Source organism: Sus scrofa, chromosome 6, assembly GCF_054392235.1.
Source record: "Sus scrofa isolate SSC_HxYL_T2T_F1_AM1 chromosome 6, Sscrofa_HxYL_maternal_Yorkshire_Landrace_v2.0, whole genome shotgun sequence".
Taxonomy (NCBI): domain Eukaryota; kingdom Metazoa; phylum Chordata; class Mammalia; order Artiodactyla; family Suidae; genus Sus; species Sus scrofa.
Window position 1 is genome coordinate 50,720,487 of NC_139388.1, and position 16,060 is coordinate 50,736,546.

Consider the following 16,060-nt stretch of genomic DNA (forward strand, 5'->3'; position numbering starts at 1 on the left):
CGCCCATCGTGGCTCAGTGGTTAACGAATCCGACTAGGAACCATGAGGTTGCAGGTTCGATCCCTGGCCTTGCTTAGTGGGTTAAGGATCCGGCGTTGCGGTGAGCTGTGGTGTAGGTTGCAGATGTGGCATGGATCCTGCGTTGTTGTGGCTGTGTCGTAGGCCAGCGGCTACAGCTCTGATTAGACCCCTAGCCTGGGAACCTCCATATGCTGCAGGTGCGGCCCTAGAAAAGGCAAAAAGACTGACTAAATAAATAAATAAATAAAAGCAGCTTAGTTTATTTAACCCCCACATATTTTCAACCAAAGTGCTTTAGAAGGATGCATAAGGAAATTGAACTCTGTAACAATATGAAAAAAAGTACTGGGATCTAGATGAGTGTTATAGGTATTATGTTGAATGAAAGAAATCAGTCACAAAAGAGTACACACTGCATGGTTCCATTTTTGTGAAGTTCAAGAGTAAAACAAATCAATTATGACAGAAGTCAGAATATTGGTCACCCAGGGGGTATATACCGGGAAAAGGCATGACTGAAACTTGTATGTTGGAAATACTCTGTATCTCAGAGTTCCCTGGTGGCTCGCCAGGTTAATGATCTGGCCTGGTGACTGCTGCGGCATGGCTTCAGTCCCTGGCCCTGGCACTTCCACATGCTGTGGCATGGCCAAAAACAACAGAAACTCTGTGTTTCAGTCTGGGTGGTGGTCACCCCTGTGTACACATAAGTAAGAAATAATCAAATTTTATACTTAAGATTAGTGTACTTTATGTATGTGTATGTATTACTTTTTTTTTTTGCTGATTAGGGCCGCACCTGCGACACATGGAGGTTCCCAGGCTAGGGTCGAATCAGAGCTGTAGCCATCGGCCTACACCACAGCCACAGCAACAGCAACGCAGAATCCAAGCCGCATCTGCCACCTCCACCACAGCTCACGGCAACGCTGGATCCTTAACCCACTGTGTGAGGCCAGAGATCGAACCTGGCTCCTCATGGATACTAGTCAGATTTGATTCCGCTGAGCCATGAGGGGAACTCCTCTTTTATGTCAAATTTTGTTCCATACTTTACATCTCTTTATTACATTTGTTTTCTTCTGAGCCGAATAGCAATTTAATTTTCTGGCTCCCTAATGAACAGTTCAGTTGGGTGCATTCCCACTTTTCAGCTCATTTATTGGAGTTAAAAAAAAAAAAAAAAAACTTTTAACTTTTGAGATAATTTGTTGTTGTTGTTGTTGCTGCTATTTCTTGGGCCGCTCCCGCGGCATATGGAGGTTCCCAGGCTAGGGGTTGAATCGGAGCTGTAGCCACCGGCCTACGCCAGAGCCACAGCAACGCAGGATCCGAGCCGCGTCTGCAACCTACAGCACAGCTCACGGCAACGCCGGATCGTTAACCCACTGAGCAAGGGCAGGGACTGAACCCGCAACCTCATGGTTCCTAGTCGGATTCGTTAACCACTGCGCCACGACGGGAACTCCCCTGAGATAATTATTGATACACATAGTTGCAAAGAAGGTACAAAGGTAGTCCTGATTACATTTCACCCAGTTTCTAGCAATGGTTACATTTTTGTTTTACTTTTTTTTTTTTTTTTTTTTTTTTTTTTGCTTTTTAGGGCTGTACTTGGGCATATTTTATTTTTCATTTATTTATGTATTTGTTTACTTTGTCTTTTCTAGGGCCGCACCCTCAGCATATGGAGGGTCCCAGGCTTGGGGTTGAATTGGAGCTGTAGCCACCGGCCTACACCAGAGCCACAGCGACGCAGGATCCGAGCTGCATGTGCAACCCACAGCACCACTCACGGCAACGCCAGAGCCTTAACCCGCTGAGCGAGGTCAGGGATCGGACCCGCAACCTCACGGTTCCTGGTTGGATTCATTAACCACTGAGCCACGACAGGAGCTTCATGGGGCATATTTGAAGTTCCTTGGCTGGCCGTCAAATTGGAGCTGCTGCTACTGGCCACAGCCACACTGGATCTGGCCTGCACCTGGGACCTATACCACAGCTCACAGCAGTGCTGGATCCTTAACCCAAGGAGCAAGGCCAGGGATCAAATCCACATCCTCATGGATATAGCTGGGCTCCTAACCTGATGAGCCACAAAGGCCACTCCCCAGTGGTTACATTTTACGTAATTATAGTACAATTTCAAACTGCAGAATTAGACATTGGGGCAGTGTGAATATATAGTTACGTCATTTTATCATGTGCATAGATGTATAGAATCACCACTGCCATCAAGATATAGAACTAGTCCACCTCCAGAAAGATCTTAATCTTCATAAAGAGGTATTTGCCCCTTTATAAATCACACCTGAACCCCTCCTCACCGTCCTGGATCCCTGGAAACCATTAGTCTATTTCAAATCTGAAATGTTGTCATTTCAGGGATGCTATATAAATGGAATAGTGTGGGATGTGACCTTTGGAGATTGGCTTTGGAGAGCTCAGCATAAATGTTCTTGAGATCTATCTGAATTGTTCCGTGTATCAACAGTTCATTCCTTTTTAATGCTAAGTAGTGTTACATAGTAATGGAGAACCATTTTTGTTGTTTCTGTTTTTGGCTACTACTGATAAAGCTGCTGTGAATAATCAGGCACATAATTTTATGTGGGCAAATTCTTTCATTTCTCTGGGATACATATCCAGGAGTACATTTGCTGAGTTATATGGGTTCAGTTTAAAGTTTTAAAAAAGTGCTATATGATTGATTTACAGTGTTGTGTTAATTTCAGGTTACAGAAAAGTGATTCATATGTTCATATGTATACTTATGTATATACGTATATATATTTTAGATTCCTTTCCATACATATTCCAAGATACTGAATATAATTCCCTGTGCTATACAGTAGGTCCTTGTTTTTTCTCTAAAATATATAGAGAGGTGTGTATCTATTAATCCCAAGTCCTAATTTATCCCCCTCACTTACTCGTTTATTTATTATTTTTAGGGCCACACCTGCAGCATATGGAAGTTCCCAGGCTAGGGATCAAGTCCACGCTGTGGCTGCTGACCTACGGCATAGCCACAGCAATGCCAGACGCAAGCCATGTCTGCAACCTATGCCACAGCTTGTGGCGATGTGGGATCCTTAACCCACTGAGCGAGGCCGGGGTTCGCACCCACATCTTCATGGATGCTAGTTGGGTACTTAACCCACTGAGCCGCAAGAGGAACTCCTCCCCCTCATTTATTTTTTAAAGAATTGCCAGATTATTTTTCCAGAGTGGCTGTACCATTTTATATTCCCACGAGGAATACATGAGAGATCGAGGTTCTCCACATCCTTGCCAGAATTTATGGTATTGTTGCTATTTTTAATTTTAGATTTTCGAATATGCATGTAGTGGTTTCTCATTGGGGTTTTAATTTTGCTTTTGGCTACAAGCTAGTGACACTGAATAGCCTTTCGTGTACTTATTTGCCGTCCATAAATTCTCTTTGGTGAAGTATCTCTTCAGCTTATGCCCATTTTTTTTTAATCTGTTGTGTTTTTGGTGCTTTATATATTCTACTTTTGAGTCCTCTGTTGGATTATCTGGACTTGTTGGATTTCTGGTTGGTATGCACATACTTCGTTGCAGCCTGTTGCATGTCTCTTTGTCCACCTAACAAAGTTTTAGCAGAGCAAAAAGTTTTATATTTTGATGAGTCTAATTTATCCATTATTTCCCTTATGATCATGCTTTTGTTGTCGTGTAATGTGTCGCTACCAATAATTAGGCCAGAAATATCTTGTTTTATGTTCTCAAGTTTTATACTTTTACAATTTACAGTTTAAATCTGTTACCCATTATAAGCTAAATTTTGTATATGGTGTGACTTTTAGGTAGATTATTTTGCCTGTGGATATTGAATTGCTCCAGCACCATTTGTTGAAAGACTGTCCATCTTCCATTGTATTGAGTTAATCTTTGTCAAAACTCCAGGGCTGGGAGTTCCCTTCAAGGATCAGTGGTTAACAAACCCGAGTAGGATCCATGAGGATGCGGGTTGGATCCTGGCCTCGCCCAGTGGGTCAGGGATCTGGGGTTGCCATGAGCTGTGGTGTTAGGTTGCAGACACGGCTCAGATCCCACGTTGCTGTGGCTGTGGTGTAGGCCACAGCTGTAGCTCCGATTAGACCTGGGAACTTCCACATGAGGTGGGTGCGGTCCTAAAAAAAAAAAAAAAAAAAAAAAAAAAATCCAGGGCTCTTTGTTTATCTGCTGTTCTTTTCCATTGACTTATATATCCCACCCCTGCCAATATCTTACAGTAGATTACAACAGCTGTGTAATTAGCCTTAAAATTGGGTTTAGGGAGTCCTACCACTTAATTCTTCTTTTTTGCAATTGTATTAGCTATTTTAGTTTGCTTTTCCAAATACATTTTGGGGTATTGTGTACAGAATCATCCTGAGGAAGTCCTCACGTGGTGCTGCAGGTAAAGGATCCGGGGTTGCTGAAGCTGAGGGGTGGGTTTAGTACCTGGCCTGGGATACATGCTGTGGGTTTGGCCAAAAAAAACAAAACAAAAAACACTCAAACCTGTGTATGAGCTGGGGAGAACTGGCATTTATACTCTACTTCCCATTTCTGAAGAAAGAATACCTCCACTTATTTAGATTCTTAGATTATTATTATTTTGGGGGGGCGGGGGGGCTTTTCTTTTTTAGGGCCGCACTCAGGGCACATGGAAGTTCCAGGCTGGGGGTTGAAATGCAGCTGCAGCTGCCAGCCTACACCACAGAAACACAGGACCCAAGCCGCCTCTGTGACCGACCCCACAGCTCATAGCAACCCCAGATCCCTGACCCACGGAGTGAGGTTAGGGATCGAACCTGCATCCTCATGGATACTAGTCAGATTCATTTCGCTGCACCACAATGGGAACTCCTAGAGTCTTAGATTTCTCATCAGTGTTTTGTATTTATCTGTATAGAGGTTCATTACGTGTTTTGTTTGATTTGTATCTAAGTATTTAATTCTTGACACAATTGTAAATGGCATTGTATTTTTGTTTCCATGTGTTTGTGGCTACTAATAGAAATACCCTGGGTTTTGCAAGTGGCCTGGTAAGCGGTGACCTTACTAAAATCACTTATTTCTGGAAGTTTGTATGTAGTAGATTCCTTGGGATTTTCTAGATAAACCATAATGTCACCTGTGAAAAAGGGACCATTTTAGGCACTCCTTTCTGCACCGCAACCATCTCGGCCCCTATTGTGCCTTGTTTCACTGGGTAGGACACACAGAGCCATGTCGAGCAGCAGTGGAGAGAGCGACCTGCTTTGCCTTGTTCCCAGTCTTGGGGGCAAGGCACTCAGGCAGTCATCCCCCGTGACACATGACGGTAACTGTAGACTCGCTGCAGATACTCTATCAGGTTGAGCAAGTTCCCCAGTTATACCTAGTTGCTGAGAGGTTTTTTTTTTTTAAATTCATGAATAGATTATGAGTTTTGTTAGCTACATTCTCTACATCAAATGATACGATCGAGTAATTTTCTTTTTTAGTCTGTTAATATGGTACATTAACTGACTGATTTTCAAATATTGAGCCAGTCCTGCATGTGTGGAGTGAACCCTACTCGGCTTGGTGAATATCATTCTTTATATGCTGCCAAATTCTACTAGTATTTTGCTAAGAAGTTTGCAGTTATATTCAAGAGAAATGTTGGTTGGTAGTTTTCTCTTTTTGGACTGTCTGTCTCATTTTGGTGTCAAGTCCATCCTGGCTCCACAGAGTGAATACTGACTTTTGGCATCAAGTTAGTACTGGAGTCACAAGTGATCCTCTGTGTCTAGAAGAGATCTTCTAGAATCGGAGTTGCGTTTTTTTGGTTTTGCTTTGTTTTGCTACAGAGATGTTATGTTTGTTTGTTTCCTTAAAGGATAGTTGATTTACAGTGTTTCTTCAATTTCTGTTGTACAGCAAAGTGACCCGATCACACACAGTTCCCTGTGCTGTAGGGTAGAGCCCACGGCCCATCCAGTCCAAATGTTACAGTTTGCATCCACCAGCCCCGGAGCTGGTTCTTGAATTGTTTGGCAGTTGAACTGCTGATCCTGTGGAAACCTAAAAAATAAAATAAAATAAAATAAAATAAAATAAAATAAAATAAAATAGTTGGTAGAATTCTCTACATAAATTATCTGAGCCTAGAGAGATCATTTTCAGGAGACTTTAAATTACGAATTCAGCACCCTTAATAGTTACATAGGATTATTCAAATTATCTCTTTCATAATATTTAGCAATACTTTGTTTTTTTCATTAAATGGATCAATTTAATCTGATGCATTTATTTTACTATGCCTTGGTATGTATGTATGTATATATTTTGCCTTTTTTAGGGCCTCACCTGCAGCATATGCAGTTCCCAGGCTAGGGGTTGAATCGGAGCTGCAGCTGCCCCCCTGGCCGCAGCCACAGCAATGCCGGATCCGAGCCTCGTCTGTGACCTGCTGCAGCTCGTGGGAGTGCCAGATCCTTTAACCCACTGAGCGAGGCCAGGGATCAGTATTTAGTTACTCAGAAATATAATTCATTGACAATATCACACTAGTTTCAGGTGTACAGCATAGCGATTCAGTATTTTTACAGATTATCTCCATTGGCAGTTATTACAAGGTAATGGCTCTGATTCCCGGGCTAGACCATATATCCTTGTTGCTTCTCTATTTTTTACATAGTAGTGTGGATCTTTTAATCCCATTCTCCTAATTGGCCCACCCCCCTTCCTCTCCCCTGTGGCATCCTCTAGGTTTTTTTCTATATCTGAGAGTCGGTTTCTGTTTTTCATATACATACATATATATATATATATTTGTGTGCATGATTTTTTAGATTCCACATATAAGTGATGTCGTATGGCATTTTTTGTTCACTCTCTGACTTATTCCACTAGGCATAATATTCTCTGGGTCCATCTAGTTGCTGCAAATAGCAGAATTTCACTCATTTTTACGGCTGAGTAGTATTTCATCGTGTGTATTTACCATACCTTCTTTGTCCATTCATCTGCTGATGGGCAGTTGGGTTGTCTCTGTAGCTTGGCTGTTGTACATAGTGCTGCTGTGAACACTGGGGTACACGTATCTTTTCTGATTAGTGCCTTTGGGTTTTATGTACCCAGGAGAACTGCTAGATCAGCTGGTAGTTCTATTTTTAGTGTTTGTGTTTTTGTTTTTGCTTTTTTTTTTTTTTTTTTGAGGCGTCCCCATATTTTCCATAGTGGCTGCACCAGTGCAATTTCCAGCAAAAGCATAGGAGGGTTCCATTTTCTCAACGCTCTCCCCCAAATTTATTATTTACAGACTTTTGGATGACACCCATTCTGACCAGTGTGAGGTGATTCCTCATGGTGGTTTTATTTTTTTTATTTTTATTTTTGTCTTTTTTTTGCCATTTCTTGGGCCGCTCCTGCGGCATATGGAGGTTCCCAGGCTAGGGGTCCAATCGGAGCTTTAGCTGCCAGCCTATGCCAGAGCCACAGCAACACAGGATCCGAGCCGCGTCTGCAACCTACAGCACAGCTCACGGCAACGCTGGATCATTAACCCACTGAGCAAGGCCAGGGATCGAACCCGCTACCTCATGGCTCTTAGTCGGATTCGTTAACCACTGAGCCACGACAGGAACTCCCTCATGGTGGTTTTAATTTGTATTTCTCTCATAATTAGCAGTGTTCAGTATCTTTTCCTATGCCTGTTGGCCACCTGTATCTTTTCTTTGGAAAATGTCTATTTAAGTCTTCGGACTATTTTTTGATTGCGTTGTTTTTTGATACTGAGTTGTGTGATCTAGTTGTATAGTCTGGACATTCACCCCTTGTTGGCCGCATCATTTGCAAATACTGTCTCCCATTCTATAGGTTGCCCTTTTGTTTTCTCAGTGGTTTCCTTTGCTGTATAAAAGGTTAGACGTTTGATTAAGTCCCATTTTTATTTTTATTTTTTATTTCTATATATATATATATATATATATATATATATATATCACTCAAATGAATTTATCACATCTGTAGTTGTATAATGATCATAACAATCTGATTTCACAGGATTTCCATCCCACAGCCCAAGCACATCCCCCCACCCCGCAAACTGTCTCCTCTGGAGACCCTAAGTTTTTCAATGTCTGTGAGTCAGCATATGTTCTGCAAAGAAGTTCTGTCTGTCCTTTTTCCAGATTCCACATGTCAGTGAAAGCATTTGATGGTGTCTCATTGTATGGCTGACTTCACTTAGCATGATAGTTTCTAGGTCCATCCATGTTGCAAAAAATGCCGGTAGTTCGTTCTTTTTGATGGCTGAGTAACATTCCATTGTGTATATGTACCACATCTTCTGGATCCACTCCTCTGTCGGTGGACATTTAGGTTGTTTCCATGTCTTGGCTATTGTAAATAGTGCTGCAGTGAACATTGGAGTACATGTGTCTTTGAGAGTCGTGGTTTTCTCTGGATAGATGCCCAGGAGTGGAATTGCTGGATCAAATGGTAGTTCTATGTTTAGTTTTCTGAGGAATCGCCATACTGCTTTCCACAGTGGTTGCACCAATTGACAATCCCACCAACAGTGTACCAGGGGAAGTCCCATTTTTAATTTTTGCTTTTATTTCCTTTGCCTTGGGAAACTGATCTAAGAAAATATTGTGACAATTTATGTCAAAGAATGTTTCGCTGGTGTTCTCTTCTAGGCGTTTTATGGTTTCTGGTTTTACATTTAAGTCTTTAATCCATTTTGAGTTTATTTCTGTATATGTCTGTGAAGTAAATGTTCTCATCTCGTTGTCTTATATTTAGCTATTTAGCTGTCCAGTTTTACCAGCACCACTAATTGAAGAGACTGCCTTTTCTCCATTGTACATTTTCTCTTTTTTTTTTTTTTTTGCTTTTCAGGGCCACACCCATGGCATATGGAAGTTCCCAGGCTAGGGGTCAAATAGGAGCTGTGGCTACTGGCCTACACCACAGCCAGAGCCACAGCCACACAGGATCCAAGCCACCTCTGTGACCCAAACCACAGCTCACGGCAATGCTGGATCCCCAACCCACTGAGCGAGGCCAGATATGGAACCCGCAACCTCATGGTTCCTGGTCGGATTCATTTCTGATGCGCCACAAGGGAAACTCCTGTCTGCTTGCTTTAAACTGATAGTCACTCAAGTTCAAACACATTCTTAAAGATGCATTTTTTACTACCTTTCCTTTAGATTTTATTTTGATGCCCTCTTTTACATCTTTGTTTCTCCTTTTACTATTTACTGTAGGTATCTCATATATGGTTTTTTATTAAAAGTATAGTTGATTTATGGTGTTTTTTTGATTTCTGTTGTATAGCAGTGTGACCCAATCACAAACAGTTCCCTGTGCTGCACAGTAAGGCCCCACTGCTCACCCATTCCAAATATGAAAAAAAAGTCTATTTCATAACCACAATTTTGCTCTTTTGGTGTTCTTTCTACCATACTGGTTTTCCACAATTCATTAATATTTCTTTTTTTTTTCCTTTCTAGAGCCACACCCATGGCATATAGAAGTTCCCAGGCTAAGGGTTGCATCACAGCTACAGCCTCCAGCCTACACCACAGCCATAGCCAACACCACATCCGAGCCACATCTGCAACCTACACCACAGCTCACAGCAATGCCAGATCCTTAACCCAGTGAATGGGGCCAGGGATCAAACCTGCATCCTAATGGACACTAGTTGTGTTCACTACTGCTGAGGCACAGTAGGGATGCCTCCTTTTTGTTTATAGGTATTTCTTTAGGCATTTTTTGGGGGTAGGTCTGTCGGTAACAAATCCTGAAACAAATCATTCTTTGAGGGTATGCCTGTTAGTTTAAAAAAAAAAAAAAAAAGCCATTTTCAGGAGTGCCCATCAATGACTCAGTGGCAATGAAACTGACTAGGACCCATGAGGATGTGGGTTTGATCCCTGGCCTCACTCAGTGGGTTAAGGATCCAGTGTTGCTGTGAACCGTGGTGTAGGTCGCAGTCGAGGCTTGGATCCTGAGTGGCTGTGGCTGTGGCATAGGTTGGCAGCTGTCGCTCCAATTTGTCCTCTAGCCTGGGAACTTTCATCAGCCCTAAAAAGCAAGAAAACAAAAAACCCTTTTCATCTGAGGCTGTTCTTGATTTCTCATTTCCTGAATTATTTTCATTGTTATCGAATTCAGGCTCCCGATTAGTGACCACTGACACTGTAGTGGTTGCGAAGGGGCCTGTTCTTCCTGGAGGAGATGAAAGGCTGGACTTCGCACTAGGTTTTTTTCTGACACTGTCTGGTGGGGCTGTTGGGATACTTGTTTATAGCCTGACAGATATCTGAGGGCTAGAGTCTCCAAGTTTATACCCCAAACTTTGGGGTAGAAATGAAACCTGTGGAACTCACTACAATGTTGCTTCTTAGGCTCTGTGGTCTGTAACTAATCTTTCTTCTCTTCATCTTTCAGAGTGATCTTACATGTTTTATATATAATGTCCAGCATTTTGAGTTCTATTTAGCAGGAAAAACAGGGAAAAGGACATGCATTCCATCTTTTTAGAAACAGAAGCCCCTCTTTTGAGTTATTTTTGTAGAAAAATTAAATAATTTATGGACCCTCTAGTTGATTCTATTTTGGAGATACATCTCCACACATCACTTGAGGATGCTGTTCTCTCAAGTCCTGTTCTGTTCATTCTCTGTGGTAGAGTTTCCAGTTTCTCAGCTTTGTTTCTCTTACATGAGAATCAACTTTTATCAAATGTTTGGTAATTCTGACATGTACTTAGTTTTACAGCTGAGGATCCTTTTGTCGTAATCTGCCTCAGTGAACCGAAAGGATATGCCGCCCTGATTTGTACTCGGACTTGTTTGTAGAGAGAGACAGGGTAGCAGGAGGTTTGCAGTAGAACAAGATTCCTTGCCAGCTGGTCTGAGGTGTAGGGATGCTCCTGCTTTTCCCAGAATAATACCACTCAGTAGCTTCTCACATTCTCTCAGAAGCAAACAATAGTGTTTGCTAACTGGTTTAAGAAAGGGTGATATGCTGCTTCCTCAGCAAATAGTCTCACAGTTGCCGCTGTGTCCGCTCCTGCTCCTTGAGACAAACCTAGACATAGATCACCATATTATGCCACACTTACTTTTTAAAGGGGTGCACACTCTCTTGTGTTTTGATCCTAGATCATGTGGTTTCCTTAAATGATCTAATACCAGGTGCATGAGGCATTATTTCAGGTGTTCTCCAATATTCACCAGAAATTAGATTTTTAGGAGCTGTGTATATATGTGTCTGTCTTATATGTATAATAGAACCAACAGCATTCATGAAAATCTAAACAGAAACATGGAAATGCCTTTTTTTTTTTTCATTTTAGGGCTGCACCTGCAGCATAAGGAAGTTCCCAGGCTAGGAATGGAATTGGAGCTGCAGCTGCAGGCCTATGCCACAGCCACAGCCATAGCCACTTGGGATCCAAGCTGCATTGGTGACATACACTACAGCTCATGGCAACACCAGATCCTTAACCCACTGATCGAGGCCAGGTATCAAACCTACATCCTCATGGACACTAGTCAGATTCTTAACCTGCTGAGCTATAACAGGAACTCTGAAATGCCTTTGTTTTGGCAGTTGTTTTCAGGAAATTATTAATATAAAGAATTAAATTTAAATCCTTGTGTCTGAAATGTGCATAGGTATGTATATATATACACATACATTATAGACAGATATACAATATAGTCCATCATCTATAAAATGTTTTGATACTGGAACACTATTTTTGTCTTTTTGCCTTTTCTAGGGCTGCTTCCATGGCATATGGAGGTTCCCAGGCTAGGGGTCGAATCGGAGCTGTAGCCACTGGCCTACGCCAGAGCCACAGCAACTCGGGATCCAAGCCGTGTCTGCTACCTACACCACAGCTCCTGGCAACGCCAGATCCTTAATCCACTGAGCGAGGCCAGGGATCGAACCTGCAACCTCATGGTTCCTAGTTGAATTTGTTAACCACTGAGCCATGATGGAACTCCAATACTGGAACACTTTTGATCTTATCAGAAAATATCAATGAAACCTTTTCATGCACACAAAAATCTTATAATTAAGTAATTATAGGACACCAATGATTGTTAAATTGTATCATCTTCATATTGTTAAAATGAGAGACCATTTTTTAGCTTTTTTTTTTTTTTTTTGTCTTTTTGCTATTTCTTTGGGCCGCTCCCGCGGCATATGGAGGTTCCCAGGCTAGGGGTCGAATCGGAGCTGCAGCCACTGGCCTATGCCAGAGCCACAGCAACGCGGGATCCGAGCCGCATCTGCAACCTACACCACAGCTCACAGCAAGGCCGGATCGTTAACCCACTGAGCAAGGGCAGGGACCGAACCCGCAACCTCATGGTTCCTAGTCGGATTCGTTAACCACTGCGCCACGACGGGAACTGCCACTTTTTTAGCTTTGAGAAATCAGCATACTGTCAGTGATAGTGAGGTTAAAGAATGAATGTAGAAGTAACAGAACTTGATGAATTCTTTTTTTCCATCAGTTAAGCTAGGAATGTACATAATTAGAAATTTCCAGTGCACACTTATTTCAAATAATTGATAAATTACTATTTATTGTACATCATTTTGCTGAAAGATATTCTATCTAGCTTTTCCTGCTTTTATTTAGTTAGAACTCATCTAGAGTTTGCCTTTTTTTACTTAAAAATTTATTATATTTGATTTATAATAATCAATTTCTGCTGTACAGTAATGGGACCCAGTTATATATACATATACATTTTTTTCTCACATTATCTGCCATCATGTTCCATCACAGGTGACTAGATATAGTTCCCTGTGCTATACAGCAGGCTCTCATTGCTTATCCACTCCAAATGCAATAGTTTGCAACTACTAACTCCAAACTCCCAGTCCATCCCAATCCCTCTCCCTCCCCCTCAGAAGCCACAAGTCTGTTCTCCATCTCCATGAGTTTGTTTCTTTACAGTATATAGGTTCATTTATGCTATATATTAGTTTCCAGATATAAGTGATAACACACGGCATTTGTCTTTCTCTGACTTACTTCACTTAGTATGAGAATCTCTAGTTGCATCCATGTTGCTGCAAATGGCATTATTTTGTTCTTTTTTATGGCTAAGATTCCATTTTAACATGTACCACATCTTCTTAATCCATTCATCTGTTGTTGGACATTTAGGTCGTTGCATGTCTTGGGTATTGTAAATAGTGCTGCAGTGAACGCAAGGGAGCATGTATCTTACTGAATGAAAGTTTTGTCTGGATATATGCCCAAGAGTGGGATTGACAGGTCATATAGTAGTTCTACATTTAGTTTTCTGAGGTACCTCCATACTGTTTTCCATAGTGGTTGTATCAAATTACATTCCCACCAACAGTGCAGGAGGGTTCTTATTTCTCCACACCCTCTCCAGCATTTATTTGTAGACTAATGATGGCCATTCTGACCAGTGTGAAGTGGTACCTCATTGTAGTTTTGATTTGCATTTCTCTAATAATTAGTGATCTTGAGCATTTTTTCATGTGCTTGTTGACCATCCATATATCTTCTTTGGAGAAATGTCTGTTTAGGTCTTCTGCCGATTTTTCATTTCAGTTATTTGTTTTTTTGCTTTTGAGTTGTATGAGTTGTTTGTATATGTTGGAGATTAAGCCCTTGTCAGTTGCATCTTTTGAAACTATATTCTTGCATTCTGTAGGTTGTCTTTTTTTTATGATTTTTATTTTTTTCACTATAGCTGGTTTACAGTGTTCTGTCAATTTTCTAACTGTACAGCAAGGTGACCCAGTCACACATACATGTATACATTCTTTTTCCTCACATTATCATGCTCCATCATAAGTGACTAGATATAGTTTCCAGTGCTATACAGGAAACTGTATACTGAGATACAGAAGGATCTCATTGCTTATCCATGTCTTTGTTTTTTTAATCATTGCCTTTGCTATGCAAAAGCTTGTCAGTTTGATTAGGTCCCACTGGTTAATTTTTGTTTTTATTTCTATTGCTTTGGGAGGCTGACCTAAGAAAATATTTGTATGGTTGATGTCAGGGAATGTTTTGCCTATGTTCTCTTCTAGGAGTTTTATGGTGTCTTATGTTTTAAGCCTTTAAGCCATTTTGAATTTACTTTTGTGCATGGTGTGAGGGTGTTCTAATTTCATTGATTTACATGCAGCTGTCCAGTTTTCCCAGCATTACTTGTTGAATAGTCGATCTTTTTCCCATTCTGTATTCATGCCTCCTTTGCCAAAGATTAATTGACCATAGGTGTCTAGATTTATTTCTGGGTTATCTATTCTGTTCCATTGGTTTATATGTCTGTTTTTGTACCAGACATACAAACATACAATCAAAATTAGTCTTTTTTTTTTTTTTCCTTTGTGTGTTTTCTAGGGCTGTACCTGCCAGCCTACACCACAGCCACAGCAACACAGGATCCAAGCCGCATCTCCGACCTACACCACAGCTCAAGGAAATGCCGGATCCTTAACCCACTGAGCAAGGCCTGGGATTGAACCCACAACCTCATGGTTCCTAGTTGGATTCGTTAACCACTGCGCCATGACGGGAACTCCAAAATTACTCTCTTGATTACTGTAGCTTTGTAATATTGTCTGAAGTCTATGAGAGTTATACCTCCTGCTTGATTTTTTTTCTTCAGGATTACTATGGCAAATCTGGGTCTTTTATGGTTTCATATAAATGTTTGAATTGTTTTAGTTCTGTGAAAAATGTCATGGGTAATTTAATAAGGATCATATTATATCTGTAGATTGCTTTGGGTAGTATGGCCATTTTAACAATATTAATTCTTCTAGTCCAGAAGCATGGAATATCTTTCCATTTCTATGCATCCTCTTTGATTTCCTTATTAATGTTTTATTTTCTCAGCATATAAGTCTTTTACCTTCTTGGTCAGGTTTATTCCTAGGTATGCAATTTTGGGGGGATGCAATTTTAAAAGGTACTGTATTTTTACATTACTTTTCTAATATTTCATTGTTAGTATAGATAAATGCAACCAATTTATGAATGTTAATCTGCTATCCTGCTACTTTGCTGAATTCTTTGAGCCGTTTGAGTAGTTTTTGTGTAGAATTCCTTATGGTTTTCTATTTTTATAGTATTGTATCATCTGCATATAGGGACAATTTTAGCTCTTCTTTTCCAGTTTGGATACCTTTTATTTCTTTTGTCTAATTGATATGGCTAGGTCTCCCAATACTATACTGAATGAAAGTGGTGAGAGTTGGATCCTTTTCTTGTTCCAGATTTTGCAAGGCTTTTTCAGCTTTTCTCTGTTGCGTATTATATTGACTGTGGGTTTGTCATAAATGGCTTCTATTATGTTAAGGTATGTTCCCTCTATACCCACTTTGCTAAGGTTTTATCGTGAATGGATGTTGGATTTTGTCAAATGCTTTTTCTGCATCTAGTGAGGTGATCCCGTGGTTTTTTGAGTTTTCTTTTGTTAATGTGGTATATGACATTGATAGATTTGCATATATTGAACCAGCCTTGTGAATCTGGGATGAATCTCTCTTGGTCATTGTGTATGCTTTTTTTATATATGTAGTTGGAGCCTGTGGCCTAATATTTTGTTGGAAATTTTTGCATCTGTATTTATCACAGATATTGGCCTATAATTTTCTTTTTTGGTAGTATCTTTGGATTTGATATTAGAGTGACAGTGGCTTTATAGGTAGTGCCTGTTCACGAACCACTATTGGTGGCAGTCCATGCCGACATCTAGAGTCTGAGATGCCTATAGCAGTTTGCCCACGCCACCTGTAGCCCACACAAGGAGCGCCTCACAGCCTGAGAGCCCGTGAATGCACAGAGAAAGATATTTCTAGGGCAGTTTCACCCCTTCTCCTCTTGCCCTCCCCCAAAATGCCGCCTTGCTTCTCTTTGGGCCCTACGACTCCTCCCGTGCTCCCTGGGCTATGGCACTACACCCCTCAGGCTGTCCCACAGCCAGCCCTAGTCTTCTCCCTAGAACTGCCCTCCAAAGGCTGAATC

The 16,060-nt window shown here is 41.1% G+C and overlaps 1 protein-coding gene across 1 annotated transcript in view; it reads left to right on the forward strand.

Annotated features, from left to right (window-relative positions):
- NFKBIB (NFKB inhibitor beta) overlaps positions 1-16,060 on the forward strand; it is a 1,076,695-nt gene that overhangs the window by 83,382 nt on the left and 977,253 nt on the right. The gene's annotated exons all lie outside the window — the stretch shown is intronic.